This window comes from Typopeltis vanoorti, chromosome 25, assembly GCF_054136105.1.
Source record: "Typopeltis vanoorti isolate ZY-2024b chromosome 25, IOZ_Tvanoo_1.0, whole genome shotgun sequence".
In the NCBI taxonomy this organism is placed as follows: domain Eukaryota; kingdom Metazoa; phylum Arthropoda; class Arachnida; order Uropygi; family Thelyphonidae; genus Typopeltis; species Typopeltis vanoorti.
The window spans coordinates 46,108,524-46,132,309 of NC_143573.1; positions in this window are offsets into that span (position 1 = coordinate 46,108,524).

Consider the following 23,786-nt stretch of genomic DNA (forward strand, 5'->3'; position numbering starts at 1 on the left):
TTCAAGGCGTGGCTGGTCGTGGGCTTGTTGGCATAAACCTTAGACTTCAAAAAACCCCAAAGAAAAAAGTCCAACGGCGTTAAGTCACATGATCTGGGCAGCCAATTCTGATCACCAAAACGGGAAATTACACGACCGGGAAATACTCATGCAGTAATTGAATTGTTTCCCGGGCTGTATGGCATGTGGCACCGTCTTGCTGAAACCACATGTCGTCCACATCCATATCTTGCAAATTTAGGCACAAAAAACTGGATTATCATGTCGCGACAGCGAGCCCCATTAACTATTATTGCCTTACCAGCCGCATTTTCGAAGAAGAATGGACCGATGATGCCTCCAGCCCAAAATCCGCACCAAGCAGTGACACGTTGTGGATGCATTTGTTTCTCAACAATCACTCGTGGATTTTCTGAACCTCAAATGCGACAATTTTGTCGATTAACGAAGCCATCAAGATGAAAATGAGCCTCATTACTGAAGATGATTTTGTTCAAAAAATAAGCATCCACTTGTTGTTGTTCCATAATCCATTCAACGAACTCTCTTCGCTGTGTGTGGTCAGTTTTTAATAACCCTGAACTGTCAGCTGTCACGCTGTCTTTTTTTTCTCGTTGGCAACACTTTACCGCACAAATGGCGCTAAATTTAAATCTTGCGTGAATTTTGGGACACCCTGTATAATGAACCCAAACACTAAAAGATGCTCGAAACAGTACAAAATATAGAGCAATAAAAATTAAATAAAACCACTTTACGCGGAAACTGTACGGCCTAGTGTTTCGGTTAGACCAATGTCAGAACGAATGATTAACACAGGTTGTCCCACCTTGTCAAACTCGGAAGAAAAACTGTGGAATGACCGAACATGAAATTTAACCAGGGGGACCAACGGTAGTGTTTCCCAGACCACAATCAATATACGATCCTCCGTATGGGCCTCCTAGTCAAAGTCCCCTTGCCTGCGCACAATTCTCGATGACTACGACCATAATTGCATAGGCATAGTCATCGTGTAAGAGAGGAGTGGACTACTGAAGGGGAGGGGAGTTGCATTTCCTGGTGAATCTCATTTCCTACTATGCAATGCGGATGGCAGGTAGAGGATTAGGGGGGAAAAAAATCTGGGAGAGGAAATCCAAGATACCATCCAGCAGAAACATGAAATATATGGAGAATGTTTTTTTTTTCGGAGCGCCGATATCCTTTGACCATAATTACGAATGTGCAAAATACCCATTCATTGTGGCTGATTAGTAACATCCCTTCCTTGTGGCTTTACAGCAAGATAATGCGCCGTGCCAGTAAGTATTGTTGGAGACTGATTCGCCACGACAGCGAATTCGCCGGATTTGAACCCCACTGAACACCTCTGGATTTGCGTGGATCGAGACATCTAGTATTTGAATCCTCCACCTCGAATACTCGATATGTGGGAAGCAGTCCTAATGATGTGGTACACTATACTTTTTACAACGTTCAAAGGTCTTCGATCGAAGTCATGTACCAGCAAGAGGAGAGCGACTACGAATCATTAGGATAGTAGTCATATTTTGTGTGCGCGCGCGCGCATACAAAACTTCGGTCTGAGACTAGCTAATTCAGGTTCATCTGACAAGTTCCAGATAATGCTCCTTGCATCCTCGACAGGATGCAAGAAGCATTATCTGGCCACAAGACGAGTTTATTATGTCTATCAGTTCCGTGTTGTTACTACCAGTTTAATCTGATTTGCACAAAGAATCCAAGTTTAGGGAAGAAAAAAAAAAACAAAAAAACTCATCAGATCTGATTGGCTTTTAATTGTACTTTTCAGAAAATACACAGCATGTAATCGAAGGACTGTAGATACCATTTTGTGTTGTTATTTGTTTGGTCCCAAACAACATCACCAAACAAATGTTTTTTTTTTTCTCTCTCTCCTAAATGTAGCACCAAATGTATGATTGAGCAGAAGGCAAAAACAGGGTAAAATAAAATTCTGTATTGCGAGTCTGGAGTTGAATTGTGAATGGGTGGTTTGTGAAGGAATTGTTTATCTTAACAAATCTGAAGGAAAGTTAGGGCAACTGGCGATGTCATTTATAATGAAAATTAGCCACATCTCTGTAGAAATTGATCACGGATGAATGGTTGTTTTAAAATTATGGCTGAAGCAACTGCGTAAATTGCCGGTGTTCTTTCTGGCAGTTTTCTGTTTTTAGGGAAGCAAAACCATAATAATTGTTATTCGCATCCTAGACGGAATTAGAACTCAGTGTTTCCATCGAAATGGCATCGTCGATTATCGGTTGAGCCACAGAAGCATCCAAAGATTATAAACTGTCCCAAGTACAGAGAGAAATTGTAGGAATATCAGAGTAAAGGAGGGGGGGGGGGGATTAGCTCTTCTTGCGAGAATTGCGAGTTTTAGTGACATTGAAGGCAGGGTTATCTGATCTCCCAGTGAAATTAACTGAAATTAAGGTCAATTTTTAGGAAGAAAAGCAAATATTCTAGTTCTGTCAGTTTGTATAATGATGGGATACGAAATTCTGCGAAAACAAGTTTAAAAAAAATATATATATATATTGTATAGAGTGTGCAGTCGGTTGGAGAAAGTTATGCGTGTTTAAAAGGAAGAAAATAGTTGAAATGATAGAATTCCGAATTCCAATTAAGTCTCATACTACAGCATTATTTGCTCAGCTTGAAAGATCAGCCACTAATGATTCGCAAGGTATAACCGGAGAATAAACCGAGGATGTGTTTACCAAATACAGAAAACAAACCATGAGATGTTTACTTAAATAAAGTTTTATAGCAAACAAGACGATCCACTGCAGATAAACATCGGAATTCACACTAGGTAATTTATTTTCATTGGTTTTAATATATTATAGCTGTTGACCTTTAATGGTTTCTTTATCTTAAAAAAAAAAAAAATTAAGATAAAGACCTTAAAAAGGACTTTAAGGAATTTATTGCCTTTTCCAGGAACAAACTGTTTGGCCTTTTTTTTTCAATTGCTTGAAAAATGCTATGGACACAGGACGGCATGAAATACCGACGCAAAACAGTAGTATGTAGAGAGCACGTGACTTGAGAACATCTTATCTTCTTAACGTTAGGCTCAACAGCCTGGCATGACCAAGTAACTTGGCCTTCACAGATAGAAAAGGAATGCTATGATTGCGCGTCTAATTCTATCACTTTCAAAAAATAATGAAATAGCAAAACAAATATTCCTACATTCACTTCATCAATGTCTACTACCACTTCATGCATGAAAACCTGGTTTGTTATTCCTTACAGAATATTAACTGGCATCCACCCCCCCCCCCACACACACACACACAATCACAGTTCATCTTCACTATAAGAAGAGTGAACTGACCACGCTGCTCGCTTTGATTATAAATCTGATTTATAATCAAAGCGGTCTACATGAAAGATGATCAAAGATTATCTTTTTTGGAGAGGTCAATGGTCATGATTTGAAGGGCTTCCCGTCTTTAAATTCCCAGATCAAGTTGGAAGGAAAGCAGTATGCTGTCAGTAATCATAAATAAAAAAAAAAATAACTCTGCTAATCTAACAAAGCAGAATACCGAATAATCCTCATCTTTCTACGAACACTTAGTACTTTTCTTAACCAGCAATTCTGGAAATATGCTGTAGATGTCAGCACTAGCAGAGCAGAGCACAATCTTGCATGCTAGGGGTGGTACATTAGAAGCGCATCATTCCAATATACAAAGAGCAGGATTTTTTTTATTGATTTATTTAAATATTCAGTCTTGCGATTTTATAATTGCTATTATATTAAAATAAAAGGAAGAAAGCCTTTATTTAGTGAAATAAAAATTTCACATAAGAAAACTCCTCTTTTTTTAAAAAAAAAAGCAAAAGTCAACAAAAAAGGAGAGGTTGTCCATAAATTTTTGCTTAGGGCAACAAAAAACCAAGTGCCAGTTTTGAATGTTAGTTCTGACCATAACCCTGCCCACATTTCACCATCTAAAGACCGATTTCGTTGAGCCAATCTCCGCCTATCACTTGAGATTACCACACTACCAATAAGAATATCTCCGTGATTTCCATGTCGCTTTTTTTTTTTTAATGGTCTGATTACCCTTTTCGCTGTCCTGATGTAAGCCTGTTCAGACTGCATGACTGAAACGATATTTGTTGTAATGACGACTTTCATTACTCGTGCATCAAAACTCCTGAACTATGGTCCAAGCCCTACTTCAACAAGGGTGCTTAAAGAAGTCCCAGTTAAAAAAATAAAATTTTAAAAATTCAGCATATCTCAAACACTTCGAGTCAAAAATTGCAGTTCGCACTCAACCGACATTACAGCCTGCTACATCTGCAGAAAAAAAATCAACAAACTCAAACCAGACTTTGTAAAAAAATAATAAATAAAACTTGCATTCTACTTATCGACAGGAGTTGGCATCCTTCCAAATGCGCTAAAAAAGGGGGAAAAAAGATTTTCAGAATTAATACCAATTCTGTAACTCTTATAGAAGCTGTAATACTAATATTCATCTGACATCTATCCACAGTATGGCAGGAAGCAAGCAAGCCTCATTTAAGGACAAGCATTACGATACAATCTGTCCCTAAAAAAAGGAAGATAAGAATAATATTTAAAAAAAATTTTTAAAAAATCCTATAATGCATATTACTTCCCAAATGGAGTAGGGAGAATTCCTTTAGCCCTGACTAAATTTTGAAGACTAGCTCCCATCAATCAATATCAAAGCTTCTTCTCAAAGTTTCTTGAGGGATATCGCGCACAACTGCTACCGTCTCGTGGTCCTAAATCCTAACACTCGAACTACTGCGTGTAATAGTGTGAATTTTACGGTTGATTTTCTTAAGATGCAGGGTGAGAAAACAGTTCCCGTGGAGAGAACTAGAAGAGAAACTAACTAGAAACAGGTCGAAGAAAGGTTTAGAAAAAGTTCCTCTAGTCGTCGAATAGAATGTCTTTCTTCGGGCGGCATAACGCTATGGGTGCAAACGCTATTTCCACAGGGCAGTATAGGCACCTGAGGAAGATAAGTCACACTATCGTCATATTATCCTTACCACAAACTCTCGACAATAACGGAGGTAATTAATGACTGGCGTAGCTAGAGCTTTTGCCGCCCCTCTCAATACACCAAAAATACTACAAAAAGTCAAAACGACGTTAGGGAAATAAATTAAAACATTATGTTTATATTTGAAGTAAAACTTAAATTCCAACATTCTAAAATTTATTTTTCTTGCTTTTCCGTTAGCAAAATCGTCGATGATATTGGCGAAGTCTATTTTATCACTCAGTTGCTGTTCTATAGACAGTATGGCAAGATTTCTTAAACGCAAAGTGCCGCCCGGGGCGAATCTCCCCCTCCTAGCTACGCCACTGATTAATGACCAATGTGGAACGTTAATCAATCATTCCAAATATTAATTCCATAACATTCATTCAAAGCAAGTTTTGCTAACTTTCAAACAAAAATTCCGAAATTTCCTCCATCTTTGGAGACAAGCCACGGAAAAATTAAAAGAAATTCATGTGGTCACTCAACAATTACAAAACACTTGATCTTTTCTGGCATTGAAGCCTTCTTATCAAACTACATCTGCGGTCTTTCTTCTGCCTTTGTAACTGAGTCGCCTCTTAGTAAATGGTTTCCACTGTTCGGATTTCTCCACCAATGCCTGGATACCACAGAGCCTTGTGCTTTCGTCCACACATCTTCTCTTATATACATTAATACCCTTCTCTCAACAACCTCAAGTTCTATAATAAATTCAGTTTAATCCTTTATCCAAGTGTAAGCAAACAAAGTTTGTGCCTGAAGTATCTTCAGGACAGGCAACTCGTGGTAAAGGTGGACTAAGCTCTCATCACTTGTCTTAGTATCTTCCATAATGCAAAGCACATCTCCTTGCGAACATGTATAATGCATAGCATTATACATGTCCATTAATAACATTAAAAACGTTCGCCACTGCAGTGGTGTAACGCTAGTGTCGCCTCACAGCTAATTGCAAGATGTGCTTTGCATTATGGGAGATACTAAGATAAGTGATGAGAGATTAGTCCACCTTTACCACGAGTTGCCTCAGTCCTGAAGATACTTTCATCCGTTATTCAAATGTAACTTTGTTTGCTTACATTTGAATAACGGATTAAACTAAATTTATTATAGTCTAACCAAGTGGGGAAAAAAGAACTTCCAACCGCAAGTTCTATCCACTGATTTGCTGATGGAGCACACTCCATTTCTATCTTCATTCGAAAACTTTGCAGTGCTCAAATGATTCAAGCTTCCAGATCTACCGTAACCAACATCTTAAACACTGATCCCTTTGTCATTCTCAAGTGGAGGGAAGAAAATCTAGTGAATTTCAGTATTACTACAAAAAGAAAATTCTCATATTTCCCAGGTAAAATATATAACGGGATATATTGACATAATAGAAAAAACTGAAATGACTAAAAGCCGAAAAAAGACAAAACTATTATATGAACGCACAATAAGTTTCGTCTTCTTAGAAAAGTTCATCGGGCGCATAACATGATAAGAGAAATAAGAAAACATACATTATAAAAGAACAAAGCTATAAATTAAGTTGCAAACGGACTGCTGACATATGAAGGCATTCTGGATGCATAATATTGTTGCGCACGTTCACGGAGCATGATCTTAGGCCAAAGTTGAATAACTGAAGAGCAACAATCACAGAGGTTATAGGTCAGTTTAGTATTAAGGTAAGCAGGACTGAGAACAAATTCAGTCGATTCAATAATTCTTCTCTCAAGCTCATCATACGAGGTGTTTCCGAAAAGTAAGGTAATACTTTTTTTTTTTTTTTAATACTGAAAGAATGAGACAAAACACGGTACATAGATAGACCCATTAATAACACCCAAAACGTTCGTCACTGCAGTGGTGTGACGCTTCACAGGTAATTACAGTTGCAAGATGGCGGCTACCGTGTGAGCGTGGTCCAAAACAGGTGTCCGTGAAGTCATTCGTCTTTTTTTTTTTTTTTGTTGCAAACAAAAGGGACTTCATACTTCATCCAGGGGCGAATTCTCCATGCTTGCTATACAAGCTCATTAATTGGTAAAGTAGTAATATTTATTTGTTAATAAATGCATGGATTTATAAGCATTCCATTTAGGCTTTTATTTTTGTAGACAGAAGACGTCTTAAGCTTGCGCGGCAATAATTGAGCTTTGCGTTGCGTATCGAAGCCGATGCTTGCTCGTATAGTCAAAGCTACCTTGGCTTGCTCGGTTGTAGGAGCTTCCAGGTCCTCGCAGCAGCACTGTGATTTCATGCGCGCGCATAACTATTTTACGTCGTCTTACTCTGTTGCTTAAACACAGGCCATACGTAGTCGACATAGCTCTAGCCAGTGAGCTTCAGCCAGCCTTTACAATTGTGCGTGTTGCTTGGGAAAATTAAGTTACAACCAACTTTTTATGACGATGTTATTGACCAGTTCATAAAGAAGAACCGTAGGGTAGAATTCGTATTCTAGTAGGTAAATTGAAAAAGATAGAATATCGTTTGTAAAATAAATGTTGTATTTGTATGATTAAATGTACATAAATTTCTAAATATATAGTTTTAAATGGTCAGTAATTCATTATTCCGCTAATCAGACTTCAATCACACCTCTCACTCCCTGAATGATAACAAGAGCAAGCGTGAATTTCAAGACCAGCATTCGCCCCTGACGTCATCAAGTGACAGTCACTGTGAATTGGTTGCTGTATAAGAAAAAGTGATGTTAAAGAAGCAGGTGTGATTTGGTACAATGAATTTAAAGCGGGCCGTGGTGACATTGAAGATCGACATCGGGCGGACAGACCTTCATTGAGCAAGACAGAAGACATTTCGCGCATTAAGGGCATCGTTCTCGAATACCAGAAAGTGCAACTGCGTGAAATTACACAAGAAGTGAACTTCAGTAGGCCCACTGTTTACGAAACTGTTCACGATGTCCTTGGTTTTCGAAAGGTGTGCTGCCGCGGTGTGCTCCGGCAATTCTTAGAGGAGCACAAAGCAACAGGCGTGGGAATCTGCTGCGATGCAGCGACAAAGGCGAGGATTTTCTCGCTCGTCTAGTCACTGGAGACGAAACGTGGATTCATCATTTTACTCAGGAGAGCCAACAAGTCTCCATGAAAGTCTCCTGGAAACCGACAATTTCCTGTGCGGGAAAAAAAAAAAAACCTGAACTGTTCCCATTGTCCGAAAAGTCATTCTCGGATCGCCAATGAGTTCTGTTGGTGGACTTCTTGCCGAAGGGAGGAACAATCAATGCAGATTTTTATTGTGCAATGTTGAAGAAACTGAAAGACAACAAACAGCGTGACTTTGGTGCACGACAAAGTTATTCCACATACACTACTCATGAGTGGTTGCGCTGTAATCGTTGGGAAATATCTTTCTGGAAGACATTTCATTAAGGATAAGGAAGTTCATCAGGGTGGGACGTTGCTGCTAATAGGTGTGAGCACGAACTTCTTCAGTACTAGTATTAATAAACTGATCTATGATTGGGCCAAGTTTATTGATGCACTTGGCCCAATGATAGATCAGTTTATTTAAACCGGGAAAATTGAAACCTTCCCTTGATGTTCCTGACTCAATTGTTCCTATTTTTTCAGGCCAGTTTGCTTGCTCAAGGGATAAATAAATAAGAAACAGAGCTATCTAGGAAGAAATTTTAGGCTGGCTTACTCAGTGGGATTGATCAAGTCCTTTTACTTCGAGAAATACCTTTTCAAGAGAGGAGCTACTGCAATATTAATGAGAACTTCACAATCCTTTTAAAATGTGCTTTAAGTGCTTTTAAAAGTGCTTTAAGATCAGACCACCTTCTCTGTCAGCAATCTTTATGTCTTACTACATTGTTTGTTGCACTGAAGCGAAGAAATATGGCAATCAGTATCTGAATATATTTAACTGAAGTAAAGGAGTGGTCTCAGAAAGCAGAAACATAAATTTATTGGTACTCATTTTAATCGAGGCACCAATAATTCCAATATTCTCTTCCTATAGCAATACACCACTGCCATTGGAACAGAATATTGGAATTGCTGGTATGTTCCCATTATTAGAATTGGAATAACAAAAATAAATAAAAGGTACATGCGATTCTCAGCACAAAGTAAAGTGATGTTGCACCACCACTCATTAAAATACAATATATACATATAACTTCTACAAAATAATTGAAAAACTAATAATATTATGGAAAAAGGAACTAAGGTCATAAACCACATGTCATTATATATAAACTGTTATCCATTTTGCAGGAGTAAACACTGAATCAGGGAAGAAAAGTGCAATCTCCATATCAGCTCGACAAACTTACCTTCAACTGAAAACCTATTTAAATGGCTCCTTGCTCTTTCATTGGTTTCAAACCTAAGTTTTGCCCACTAAACTGCACATCCTGACTACTTTCTCATTTATACAGAGGCATTTGAAGAATTACGCAACTTTTTACTAAAATTAAAAATATCTATAATTTCATTTTCAGCAAAATTGTTAACTTTCGAAGCGTAATGATCAGTTTTATGTCCATAAATTAGAAATCGGTCAAGCATCATTATTTTTGTTGATTTTTTTTTTTTTTCTAGGATGCTGTCGATTTCAGTTTGTCTTTTCAATCCATGTTTTCCATCACAAGCGCAATCCTTGGCTTCTACAGATGCGGATATGCATCTGTAGAAGTAGATATGCATCTACTTTGCGGATATGCAGCAAGCATATCCGCAAAGTGTTTCTAGTTATGTTCTCCCATGGCGCTGTTACGTCTATGATATGCCATATTTATTTACTCGAATATAACTCGCCCTCGCGTATATTTCGCACCCTTAATTTTACTTTACGAAAGAAGAAATTAAAAAATTACACATATACAGTACTTCGCACAAGAAAAAAAATTTAAAACTTTAGGAAAATCAAGAAACAGCTAGTCAATGTTATGGCAGTTTCCAATATTTTTGAATTCCGATGAAGAAAATCAGCATTTCAGCTCAGCAATCGTCGGCTTGCCTTTGTCGTTGAGTAGCACGATCTTTTGTTAATACCGCACCAATCATACGCGCGTATTCATAGCCGTGCTATCTCTACCGGCTTACCATCGTTGTCCGTTTCGCGCTCGGCTTTCGCTTCTCATTAATCATTCGTCAAGGATTGTTTATAACATATCTCAAGTCTTATAAATTACTGGCAATTTTTGCAAGAAATATGGACAAACGTCCAAGTTACAGTGCTGGTTTTAAATTCGAAGATCACATGATTCCGAAATGATAAAAGAACAAGCATTAATGAAAATTTTAATTTAATTACAGAAGCATTGTGCCTAAAGATTCAAATATATCGCGTAATGAATGTGAGACGCCAATCGCGTAAATAACGATAATTAAAATGTAAATGCTAATATTTTAAAAATAATGTGAGCAATTTTAAATTATAATTAATAGAGGGTTTAATTATAAACGTCAATTTCGTTTTATCCTGAAAAACTTGAGTTTCCGAAAATCCCCGCATATATCTCCCACCACGATTTTTTAACTTTAAATTTTGAGGAAAAAAGTGCGAGTTATATTCGATTAAATACGGTGTTTATGAGCTGAACTGTTCCTGACTTTAACTGTCCCTTTAGTTTGCCTTGGATTTTTAGTCTTCAAGTGACAGTAACAATCTTGCAGAAATGTTTTTGAGATTCTCGGCTGCATAATAGGATCATAGTATGTCTAAAGGGACGGAAGATAAATTAGCCCACTGGTTCCCAAACTGTGCCCTGAGGCACCCTGGGACACCGCGAAATATTCCAATATTTTCACTGAAATAACCACATCGACTGTGCACTGCAACTGTTGGGTAGGCCATGTTCTGACTTTGGGCACCGTGAATCGAAAAAGTTTGGAAACCGCTGAAACCTAAACATCCTCTGTATAAGGAAGACACTTCACGGACGAAAAGAATTCTCAGATTCAAAAGATATCAACTCTATCCGAGCATAATGTCTAAGAACTGTACGTCGAAATTTTACAAGTATCAAAATTAAAGCAAAAACGGAAAGTCTTTGTGTAGCTTTACCACTTTAACTTCATTCTGGAGTTGTAGATAGAAGTTAATACATCATATCCTATGAACAGTGCATATAATCAAAAGTTTTTTTTTTTTTTTTTTGCAATAGTTATTTTATTCTGACAGAGGCGTGGCTATCCTATCACAAAACACTTAAATGGAAAGGCCGCGAGCTGAAATCCAACAAACACTCTTGGAAGTGTGTGTGTGGGGGGGGGGGGGGGAAACACTTCTCAAAACCCAAAGAACAGGAAGGGGTAAATAAAATCGTTTATTCTGTACCCGACATATGCAAATTATACTGAATTTATTATCATCATAACGCTACTATGTACACAATAAATATCTAATTTATAATAAAAGTAAATATTATCCATCTGCGTATGTTAATTGTTCTCAACCATATTAATATATAAACCTTTGCCTGACATTAGTATTGCTTTTAAGTTTTTTTCACTAATATCGCTACGTATAATGCATATATCTTAAAATTTCAAAGTACTGTAAACAAGATAACATTCACCTACCGTCTACATAAATCCGTGTAACTTTATTACTAACTGCACTACTCCCTAATAAACTACAATAACATTGCATACACTGCACTTCTCCCCCCCCCCCCTCTCAAAGTGAAACTAACAACAGCGCCATCTCACGTATTTCACACAATAAACTAAAATCAGAAACTGAGATTTCGTTGATGCTTTATTCAACATTTTATAGCAAAAACAAACATACAAAATTACGCCTTTTATTGAAAATCACATTTAAATTTTCGAAATTTTAAATGTGATTTTCAGTAAAAGGCGTGATATTTTTTTTTGTGTTTGTTTTTGCTATAAAATGATAAATAAAGCATCAAAGAAATCTCAGTTTCTGACAAGATTTTTGGGTACCTTGTTCGAATCAAGATGTGAAAATGTGCTTTTTTTCCCTTTCTACAAACATCATTTATTATATTTTATACTTTAAAATTAACATTATTTTGATTTTAAATGTATACAAAATAGGTCCGCTATAAATAAATAAGGGAGTAGGTGAGGCCGTTTTTTATTGCTATTATTTGACACCTCCAGGTCAGCGTTTTTCTTCGAATCAAGAGGTGATTGCAGCTGTAGAGGAGTATTTTGCAGATCTTAATGAGAACCACTACAGGGACAGGATAATGGCACTGGAGCATCGCTGGAATAAATGTATTAGTCGACTCATCGAGGGAGGGCACTTACTCTACAACTCTCCATCACTCAACCTCATCATCTACACCAACGCCATCTACTGTCCACGACCATCACTATTATTTTCACAGACAATCACAAACATCCATGCCCACGGCGGGATTCGAATCCGCAGCCTTTTTTGCTGCAGAGCGTATCTGCTCTCTAGCCAATTTTACAGACAGTTTTATCCTGCCCTGTCTAACTTTTGGAGACTAAAACAAAGTAGGTCATAGAGAAAATAGGTCTGTAAAAGAAGTCACAGAATTAAAATTCTTTTGGTAGAAGGCATTCTTTCGTGGAAAGCGTTAATTCTTTGACAGCCTAGCTATCAATGAAGACTTCAAGGACGGAGATCGGCCCAGATGTCCCGAAAAGATAGTTAGGGCTAAACAAGCTTCACCTACTCCCTTTGAGCCATAAAGGGCGTTATAGGACTTATTTATTGGAAATCGAATAAATAAGGAAATCAAAACAGCTTTTCCTTGGACTCTTCTAAAGGAAGCATTTATTTCTATAAGGAATGACTTTTCTAAAAACTTCTTATAAATTATAAGAACATTTTAAAATCTGTTTGAAAATTCTCGAATTTTAGGATTTCTACCGCTAGCTCATCATGTCTTTAGAACTGTGGACCAAGAGTCAAGTTCGCGTGGCTCGCATCGAGATTAACAGTCGCTGCATACAGGATAACTAGATGACCTGCAGAACTCATCACATGGTATGCTCTGAATAATCATGGAAATGATCTGAAAGAATCATAAAACAAAAAAGGGGTATTGCCAAAAGGGAGATAATGCAAAGGATTCGTACAACATTCCTGACAGACATGAGAGGTAGGTGTTCCATTGCATAATACTTTGCTCGTATTTTGGAGCAAAATAAATAGAATAAAAATTGTTAATAAACAATTAGCAATATTATAAATTAGAAAATCTCTGGTAGTACAAGCTTAAGCTATTTCCTCTGAAAATGTGCTTATTGGAAAAAAAAGAGAGAGAGAGAGAAATACTTGTCTTGTTTTTTTTTCTTCTGAGAGTATATATATCTAATGAAGAGATAAATTGATTTCAGTTGTTTTGGCCAAATTACCTAAGGTTTCTTCTGTATCTTAATGGCACGTGTTCTTTAGGTGTTAGTGTGGTATTAAAAAAATCCGTGTTTCAAGAAATAAAAACCTATCGCCTCGTTATGAGACCAGATACCTTGCCTTCAGTTGAAAATGAAGGTTCTTCGCGTCCTAGACAGATTAGGATTCTGTTATTTCGTTCCTGGAAATAACCAAGAACTAGGCACATGTGAATGATTTAAAAAACGCCATAAAAGAGAAAAAAAAAAGGATGTAAAAAGGAAGAATTAAAGTCTGCTTAATAGAGTATAACAATGAAAATAATTCATTACAGTCATGTTTTAAAGTGAAAGAAGAATAAAATTATTAAATTTCTCGATATTTCCTCATGCAAACAAACAACCCAACTCGAGAACGCAAAGCAGAGTGATAAATAGAAAAGCTCAGCAGGTCTGTTTAAAGTGATTTGAAGACTGAGGAAGCTAACTCTGTTTAGAGAGAAATGTTGAATCTAGGGAAGAGTGGATTCTCAAAAAATTAGACCAGTATTGGGAGCTGATTATCTGGGAATCTAAACTTAGATTCCAGGATAATGTCTTAAGAAATGATCTAATATCTGCGTTTGCCTGAGCATTATGCACAACTGGCTACCTCTCGATTCAATGCCAATCAACAGATTGCATATGGAACCTCGTAAGGCATTATTTGTAGATATGAGTCAATGGTAATTTCACCAAGGAAAAACACTTTTCAGTATACAGTACGACTTAAGAGATTTCCGTACTTCAAATTTCATTCCCCTGTCTCTGAATTTTATCTTATATACAACCATGACTAGTCAAATAAATATGAAATCTCATCGCTATACAGTCCTTACTAATTTAAACCTACCTAAATAGAACTAAATCACATTTTTAAAAAATAATAAAAAAAAGTAAGTCGTAGGTGTTTCAAAAACTTTGCGGCTCCACTTCATAAATGTGTCCAATTCCAAGAATACAAGAGTAAATGTTCTGTTGAACATTTACTCTTGTATTAGAAACCCGATTACCAGATTCCTCGTTCCCTATTTATTCTTTTAACCACTTTTTAGCTCTTTCAGTCTCGAAGGATTTATTTGTGCACACAGTGCAAGAAACAAAACTTTCTGCTTGAGACTATAATTCCAAACATTTAAGATAGGATTAGAGAACTATGACTGTGTTATTATTATTATTCAGGCCTCCATGGAGTCAAAAGACTCTTCGTGGGAGGTCCTTCCTAAGAACATAAAGTCTGTCAAGACTCATCGAGGGGAGGTTCCCCCCTAAGAAACACAGTCTATCATATCACTCCTTAAACTCATTGACCGTTCTCGCCCTCACCACTCTATCAGGCAATGCATTCCATGGCTCAACCACCCTCCATGCAAAGAAACCACTCCTCACCCTCTTGCTCACAGTTTCCTTTCGTAACTTCCAGGGATGGCCTCTTGTCATCACTGCTTCCCGCTGTTCAACCAAGTGAAAGAATTCCCCAGTGTCAACCCTGTAACCACCTCTCAACAGTTTAAAAGTCTCAATCATATCACCTCTCCTTCTTCTATCCGCCAAACTCTGCAGTCCACATTCCCTCAGCCGATTCTCATAACTATCCTTGTAGTCCTGAGACCATCTTTGTCATCCGTCTTTGTATCTTTTCCACAGTTAATTTATCCCCTTCAAATCCTGGGGACCAAATCTGAGAACAATAATCCAAGTGTGGTCTGATCAGAGACTTATACAACGGAATGATAACCCTCTTATCTCTGCAGGTCAGTGTCCTTCTCATAATTGCAGCAATCCTCTGTATTACCTTCACCACCTTTGCAATGTCCCCTAAACTTCAGATTTCTATCAATCATCAACCCGAGATCACTTGTCTCCCCAACTTCCTCTAGTATAACTTCTCCCATAGAGTATGCAGCATCCCATCGATGTTTCCCAAATCTCAAGACCTTACATTTTGCTGCATTAAACTGACACCCCCATTCATCTGCCCATCTATCTAGCTTATTCAAATCCTCTTGCAGGGCTACCACATCTGTACTATTACTAATAATCCTTCCCAGCTTCGCATCATCCGCAAACAACTGAATATCCCCTTGCAACCCACTGGCAATGTCATTGATATAAAGGTTAAACAATATAGGTCCTAGTACTGAGCCCTGTGGGACCCCACTTGTAACCTTCTGTCTCCTTGAAACTGCTCCACCATACACAACTCTCTGATACCTATCAGACAGCCAATCCTGAATCCAGTTCACCAATCTGACATCCAGACCCATGTTTGCAACTTAAATATCAGCTTATCATGTGGCACCCTGTCAAATGCCTTCACTAAGTCTAAGAAAATTGCAGTATATGCCTTTCGCTCATCTAACGTTCTTGTAACTTTATTATAAAAGGCTAGCATATTGCTAAAACAAGAGCGGCCTTTCACAAATCCATGTTCACTCTCAAAGATAACATTACCCTTATCTGCCCAGTGCTGTATACGGTCCCTCACTACTTTCTCCAAGATCTTAACAACTAATGATGACACACAGACTGGTCTATAATTAGACACTTCCAGTCTGTTACCAACCTTGGTGGTAACAGACTGGAAGTGACATTGCATGATTATGCAATGGCACTATCTTACCTTCCTTCCATTCCCTGGGCACCTTTGCAGAAGCCAGACTTTCATTGAAAAGCCAGGTTAAAGGCACTGTCAGTTCCCTAGCACATTCTCTCAAAACTCGTGGTATAATACCATCCAGTCCCAAAGCTTTATTGACATCCAGAGTTCTCAGTATCTGAAACATACTCTCCTCCAGGATGAAATACTCCAATAAAGTGGTCATTGAACAATTCCACTATGTCCTCTGCATCAGTCACTCTATTCCCATTTTTATCCCACAATATCATTCTTCCACGGTCATTTCTCCTCCTACTGGCCACAAAGCTAAAAAATTCCCTAGGATTTTCTTTGGATCTTAGGGCCAATCTCCTTTCATATTCTAGTTTCGCTTTCCTTACCACACTAGTCACTCTTCTGGCCTGTGTCTTATATTCTTCATGCATCCTCTCTTCACCTGTCTCCTTATATCTCTTCCATAGCCTCTTTTTCACATGCAATTCCTGTTTAATATTGTTTGTCATCCACTTTACTCCAAATTGTGTCCTCTTCTTCACTCGTGGTATACAACTTACCTTTGCTGCTAACAAATATTCTTTCACAATTTCCCATGCACTAACGATATCCCAGCCTTCCAATTCCTCCTCCATGAAGCTTCCCAAAGTTGATGTCTAAGACTATTATAATCAAATGCATTATAATTCCACATAAGTTCCCGTCTCTTTGATACTCCTGCATGTCTATTCATTTTCCAAGTCAAAACCATATGGTCACTCTCTCCAACTGGTGGGAGAGATGTCATCTCAGTTATTATCAACTCTTCTGATGCTATAACCAAATCTAAAAACTCTTGAACTTCTTGTTCCCTCTGTTACATGTTGCCTAAGACATTTGTTCCTCAAGAATTCTAGAAATTCCATTCCACTATTGCTACATGCATCTTCCTCTCTCCAATTTATACTGTTGTAGTTCAAATCTCCCATAACAATCATTCTTCTTGCACTTGCCAAACTTAGCTGTCTAAACATCTCCTGGTTCCCATCCTCCTAGCAACACCATGAATAGTTATCTATGAATAATTCATTTACTTCTTATTTGTTAACAATTGTCTTCGACTCATAGTATTTAGGTAATGATTTTGACTACCTCTTTATAGTGCTACCTGCATATTTCAACCAGTCAGCTTATGGAGAAACAATGCAAAACTTTGGAAATGATGAAAACAGCATCTAATGAATAACTTTGTCGGGTAATAGCATTTTCATCTTTGATTTGGAAGTCTGCTACAAGATTACAATCATTTGATTTTTCCGACCAAAAAAGGGTTTGTGACAATATATTGTATTCTCGGATCTCCATGGAGTCAAAAGTCTCATTGTGGGAGGTTCCACCATAACACAAAGTTCACCACATTTTCAGGCAATGTATTACAATTATCCATCAATGCCCATGCAAAAAACTTGCTCTTCACTTCCTTTGCTCACACCCTCCTTACAGAGCTTTCATGAATGACATCATATTATACTCGGTTCTTCCACATTCCATGTAAAACCTGTTCCATATTAATCTAACAATATATTCGGCTTTGCAGAGACCAGAAACCACCTTAGGAAATCGCCTCTGGACCTTTCCACTATTTCTTAATCTTTCAAAAACCAAGTGGCCAAATCTGTGCACAACAGCCCATATATGGCCTAATCAGTGTTATCATAACACCCTTACTTCTACACATCATCTGCATCATTGCCATAATCCACTGTGCTGTCTTCTCAATTTTGGCAATATCCCAAAAATTTTAGATCTTTCTCCATAATCACCCAAGATCCCTCCTTTCCTATACCTCCACTATTTCTACCAATTGTGCTCCATTAAGAAGTGTTGATTATGCCTATTTTTTTGAGACAAATGAAGTGCAAATTCTTGATGTATCAGTCTGTGAAAATAAATTTATTATATTCCAAAGTTGTCAATATGCAAGATGGAAAACAAAGAGGGTGATGTCCAGGAAAGCTACTTTTTTTGTCCCTTTCTTTCTGCATGGTGAATCTGATAAAGATGTAGGCCATTTTGGTTAGGAAAGAAGGTAGAGAAGATTCAGGATGTGGCATATAACAAAGACATCATCCACTTACCATATACAGGATGAGGTTTGAGGTTGTACATTGAGAAAAATAAAGATGCCCCAGGTAGTAGTTTGCTAGGAGAAAGGGAAGAGGGCACTACCTTGGGATACCATTGATCTGTTTGTAAATTTTGTTTGTAAAGTAGCTTGAATGCATGATGAAATCAAACAATTTGAGTAGACCCACAGGAAAATCTTGAGTTCAACTGAAAGATTTCAACCTGTGGAACATCAGTAAATAAAGATCATGTTGAAACTGACTAAGACATCCACAGATTTTGTAAACTTTCTGTTCAACAAGGTAAGCTACATATAAGGATTTCCTTTCTAAAAAAAAAATGCTGCAACTTCAAAATAATTTCGACATTGAAAGATACCAACAAATCCCTCGGTGACCATCAAATTAATGTCAATGACAGTCATTCCTTCACACATAATCAACTTTGAGTAGTCAAACATGATCTCTCCATTAACATTCATTACATCTCTAAGCTACAAGAAACTATTACCTCTGCTCTCTCAACATTAACCCATTGAATGTAGCTCTACATATCTTAATCGTAAACATGGATATGCATCTTCAATTGCAAGTCTGATTTTCTACTGTCAAAGCAAAAACCAGTAATTGACAATCCTACCATAAACAAACTGGTAGTCAACATATCTGAATATCCTCTTACTCCCACAGAAATAGCAGTTCTCTCCGAAGGATATGCTTTCACCACAGTTCCTAAGAATATTACATTCCTTCATAACACTGACCATAACTTATTTTTCCTCTCAAGTAATGATGCCAATAAATTCTGACTTGAAGTTGTTTTATGCTACCCAAAGTGAAACTTCATCCTTCTCACCATTCATATTTAAAGGCTTCAAATTTTTGAGACAGAATGACCATTTGATTATTACTATTGCCAAAAGGAAGAACTGTAGCAATCAAGGATACCACTGATTATAACAAGAAAATAATTCTTCTCTTATGCTATAGAACTAACCAAGAGATTAAATACAATTTCACAAAGAGCCAAATCGAGAACTAAATTCTTTACTTGACAAAGTTATTAGCTGTGAGAAGAAAACCATCAACAAAATGAAAACTCATTTTTGTAGAACTCAGTTTCTATGTCTATCAAAAATACGTAAAGAACGTATCCCTCTTAGACCACTCATAGTTTGTATTGATTCTCCTACCTACTACTTAGCAAAGTTTCAGTTACAAAAATCTTACTGGCCATTCCTGTTTTTATAAAAGAAATCTTCAGATTTCTATTTACGTTCAGACTAAATGTTCCACTGGCTGAAACCCTTCAAATGTTGCCACAAGTATTTCCTCCAGATTTTCTCCACGTGTTTCCTCAAACCTTTGATTTTGTCATGCATTCAGGTTACTTTATCTGTAAAAACAACATTTACAAGCAGATTGAAGGTATTGCCATGGGGAGTACTTTCAATCTGCTTCCCTAGCGCCTTGTACATCTGTTTTACTCTGTACAACTTCAACCGTCATTCTGAATGAAGTATGTGGATGATGTCATTGCTATATCCAGAAACTGCTCCAGAAAATTAATATTACCAAAAGTAACCTTCCATCCTACCCAAAATTATGAAAATCTTGAATTGGATGTTATTTGAAATGGCATTTAGTTCAACAAGCCTGGTTTTCTAGGCAGTTAGGTTCCATGCATATGCTTCTGCAGATCATAACCTATTCTATTTATAAATACTGAAAAGATAAGGATTTCTGTTTATACTTTAATTTACGATAATAACTCATCATCATCAAATTCCTGCCATGTACCCTCAAGGGGTGTACAGGATATGACAGTACTACATGAAAAAACTACATCATTACTAACTTCCTATCTACAATTTTCCTCCAAATCAGTCTGTTACTTGTCAAGACTCCAACATTATCAGATCTTATATTTCTATCGTCTAAGGCACTTTGTACCATATCAATCCACCTATATCTTGGTCTTCCTCTGGGTCGTTTTCCTGCCAACCTGGCAGAGAACACTTGTTTTGCTAATCTTTCCTCTCCCATTCTATTTAAGTGACCATACCATCTGAGATTAGCTCTGCTAACGCATTCCTGGATGCTGACAATGTCAAGTTCTTTCCTAATATCCTCATTTTTAATATGATATTGCCATTGATGCCATCTGTTCACGCCTCTAATCTTTCTCAGGACTCTCATATCTGCGGTCTCTAGTCTTTGGTCAAGTGTTTTACTTCTGACCCAGCTCTCAGATCCATAAGTTAAAATTGGTTTGAACACAGTCTTGTATACAGCTAATTTAGTGTTCTGACTAATTTCTTTCTTATTCCATATGAATTTATTCAATTGACTTCCCACGATACCAGCTTTGCTGATTCTGTTGTCTATTTCTATATTTAGTTTACCATCTTCAGTAAAAATTGTGCCTAAGTAGCTGAAATGTTTTACTTGTTCCACAGGTTCTCCATTCACAACACAGTTGACATTTTCAATGATTCTGCCTATTTTCATTGTCTTTGTCTTTTTATTGCTGACCTTCATACCATATCTATTACAACAGCTATTCAATTTAGTCAGAGAATCTTGCAGACTTGTAGCGGATTTATTTAGAAGTATAACATCATCCGCATAAAGCAAAGAGCTGACATTAACATCTCCAATTTTGATATCAGGTTTAACACCACATTCCTTCATAATGTGATCCATATAGATAATGAATAACAGAGGGGATAATGTACATCCTTGTCTCACACCAGATTTAACATTAAACCATCTTCCTGTACTTCCTTCAATTCTAACTGCTGACTCACAACTCAAATAAAGACTAAGTATTGCTTGATATAATGCCCCATTGACACCATATAACTGCAGCGTATTGAATAGCTTCTCTCTTGGCACCTTGTCATATGCCTTTTCCAAATCGACAAAACTTAAATACAGATCTTTGTTATATTCCCATGCTTTCTCGACTATTTGTCGTAAAGTGAAGATCTGATCCTGACAGCCTCTATTTGGCCTGAATCCAGCTTGTTCTTCACCAAGCTTTTCTTCCACAATTCTTCTCAATCGTTTCTCAAGTATACTTGCATAGATCTTGCCAGGAACACTCAGTAGGGAAATACCTCTGTAATTCTCACATTCAGTTTTATTTCCCTTTTTATATATGGGTACTATGAGAGCTCTACTCCAATCATCGGGAATTCGTCCCTCTGTCCAGGCTTTCTGAACTATGCAGTGCAGCCACTGTAAGACTCTTATACCACCATACTTCAGCATTTCTGGTCGAATATCATCTACTCCTGCTGCCTTTCCACATTTCAAGCCTTTGATGGCTTTTTCTACTTCAAGTATGGATATGTATTCCTGACTGCATGCCTGGTCAGTGTTTTTTATCACTGTGCTGTCATCACTGCTTGTTTCATTTAGCAGTTTTTCAAAGTAATTACTCCATACTTCGAGGATATCTTTTTCTCCTGTTTTCATTTCACCTTTATCATCTCTAATTCCTTTTACAGCACTCTTTCCTCCATTCCTAAGCTTCTTCAACAACCTCCAGAATATTTTGCCACCTTCTTGATATTTATTTTCTATATTCTTGCCAAAGTCCTCCCATGACTTTTGTTTAGCTAGTTTTACACACTGTTTAGCTTTCTTACATTTGTCTCTGTATTCTGTAAGAGTAAAAGCTGACTTATTTGCCAGGAACTTTTGATATGCTTTCTTCTTTTCCTTCACTGCCTCTTTAACTTCCTGTGTCCACCAGGGAGTTCTGATTTTTTTATCTTTGCACACAACCTCACCACATGCCTCTCTGGCAGAATCAATCAATGTTTCCTTCAGAGTTTGCCACTGAATCTCCAAGGTTTGATTCCTGTTCTCAAACTCTTTCATTTTCTTTTCAATAATATTTCTGTATTTTAGTCTACAGTTTACATCTGAGAGCTGCTCAACTTTTATTCGCTTTAAAACTTTCTTACATGTTATTCTTTTCAATATGAAATTCAATTTTATCCTGCTCAAGACTAAATAGTGATCACTTCCAATTTCAAATCCTCTGTACACTCTGGTGTCCTGCACCAGGGAGAAAACATCACTATCAACAATAACATAGTCAATGAGACTTTTCTTATTCCTAGCCTCTTCTCTCCATGTGAATTTGTGCACATTTTTATGTTGGAACATGGTGTTAGTAATAACCAGTCCATGTCCTGAGCAGAAATCCAACAGATATTTGCCATTATTATTAGCTTTGCTCTTTTCTCCAAATTTTCCCAAAATATTTTTGTATGTCTCACACTCATTTCCTACTCTACTATTTAGATCCCCAACAAGGACCAACTTTTCCTTTTTCATTGTGTCAGTTGCTTTTTCTAAAGCCTCAAAAAATTCCTCCACTTCTACCTTAGTAGAACCTTTTGTGGGACCATAGGCACAAATAAGTCTCATTGTCCAGTTCCCCATTCTCATATTTGCCCACATTACTCTACTTGAGACTGACTGCCATTCAAGAAGATTAGCCTCGTATTTTGTGTTGAATACTATGGCTACTCCTTCTTTTCCTTGATTGTTATTGCCTGAATATAACATCTTGTATTTATTGCTCAGAAAGATCTCACCAGTTTTGGTCTTTTTTGTTTCAGTCACCCCTATTATGTCTATCTGGTACTTATCTAATTCCTCAGCTAGCTCCATTTCTTTGCCATTCAGGCTTCTTACGTTGATAGTACCGATCTTTAACTCTGGTGATGTTGAGTTGGGGTTTGTTTTCAGATTTGTTCCAGTAGCTGACTTTTCGCTGTTCGCCCTGGTTCCCTGGCGAAAACAACGGGGGCCTTGTTTAACCGGGCGACGCCCCAGCCGGCATGAAATTTTGTCATGTTGTACCATCATTTTTTATTTTGGTTTAACCAATAAGAATACAATTTGGTCGGCTAAATCCCAAATTGCCAGCCCATCCTCGTTCGTTCAGTATCAAAGTAGATACCCAACAGGGTGCACCACGAGAGGGTGAGGATTGGACATTAGGTCAGAAGCCCTGGTCGGTTCTCCGCATTCCTTTAAAGGCTATGTGGAGGTCTCCTCTCAGTTATACAGCTTTGACCTTTAAGCACCCCATGATAATAACTCTATTATCTAATTTCCATACATTAACTACAATAGCAAATATGCAGTAATTCTTGTGAGGTAAGAAATGCAAATAAAGTAACTTATTTATTTACAGGCAATTCAGGATTCCTATGGATGAGATGAGTGGTTCTCCTATTAGTTCTATATTTCTTTATTTAAATAACTATTACATACATAAAGTGTTTAAAAATATTAAATCATGCATTATAGGAACTTTGAAATGTATCTATTCCATAAGGATTTCTACTGATAATCATCAATCTTATCCTCAAAATCAAGTTTCAGGCAAAATAAAGAATGATACATTAATCACAGATCATGGCTGCTATTAGGTTTAAATTCTAACTGCATTTACTGTTATTGTTACTTAATATCATGATGATGTAACTAGAGTCATAATGTATTATGACCCTAGTATTATGCCTGTCAACTGCATGTGTTTTCCAGTTTATCTGTGTATATGGAGATCAGCTTAAGAGAAAAAAAAATAATGCCACTTCTGTATAAAATC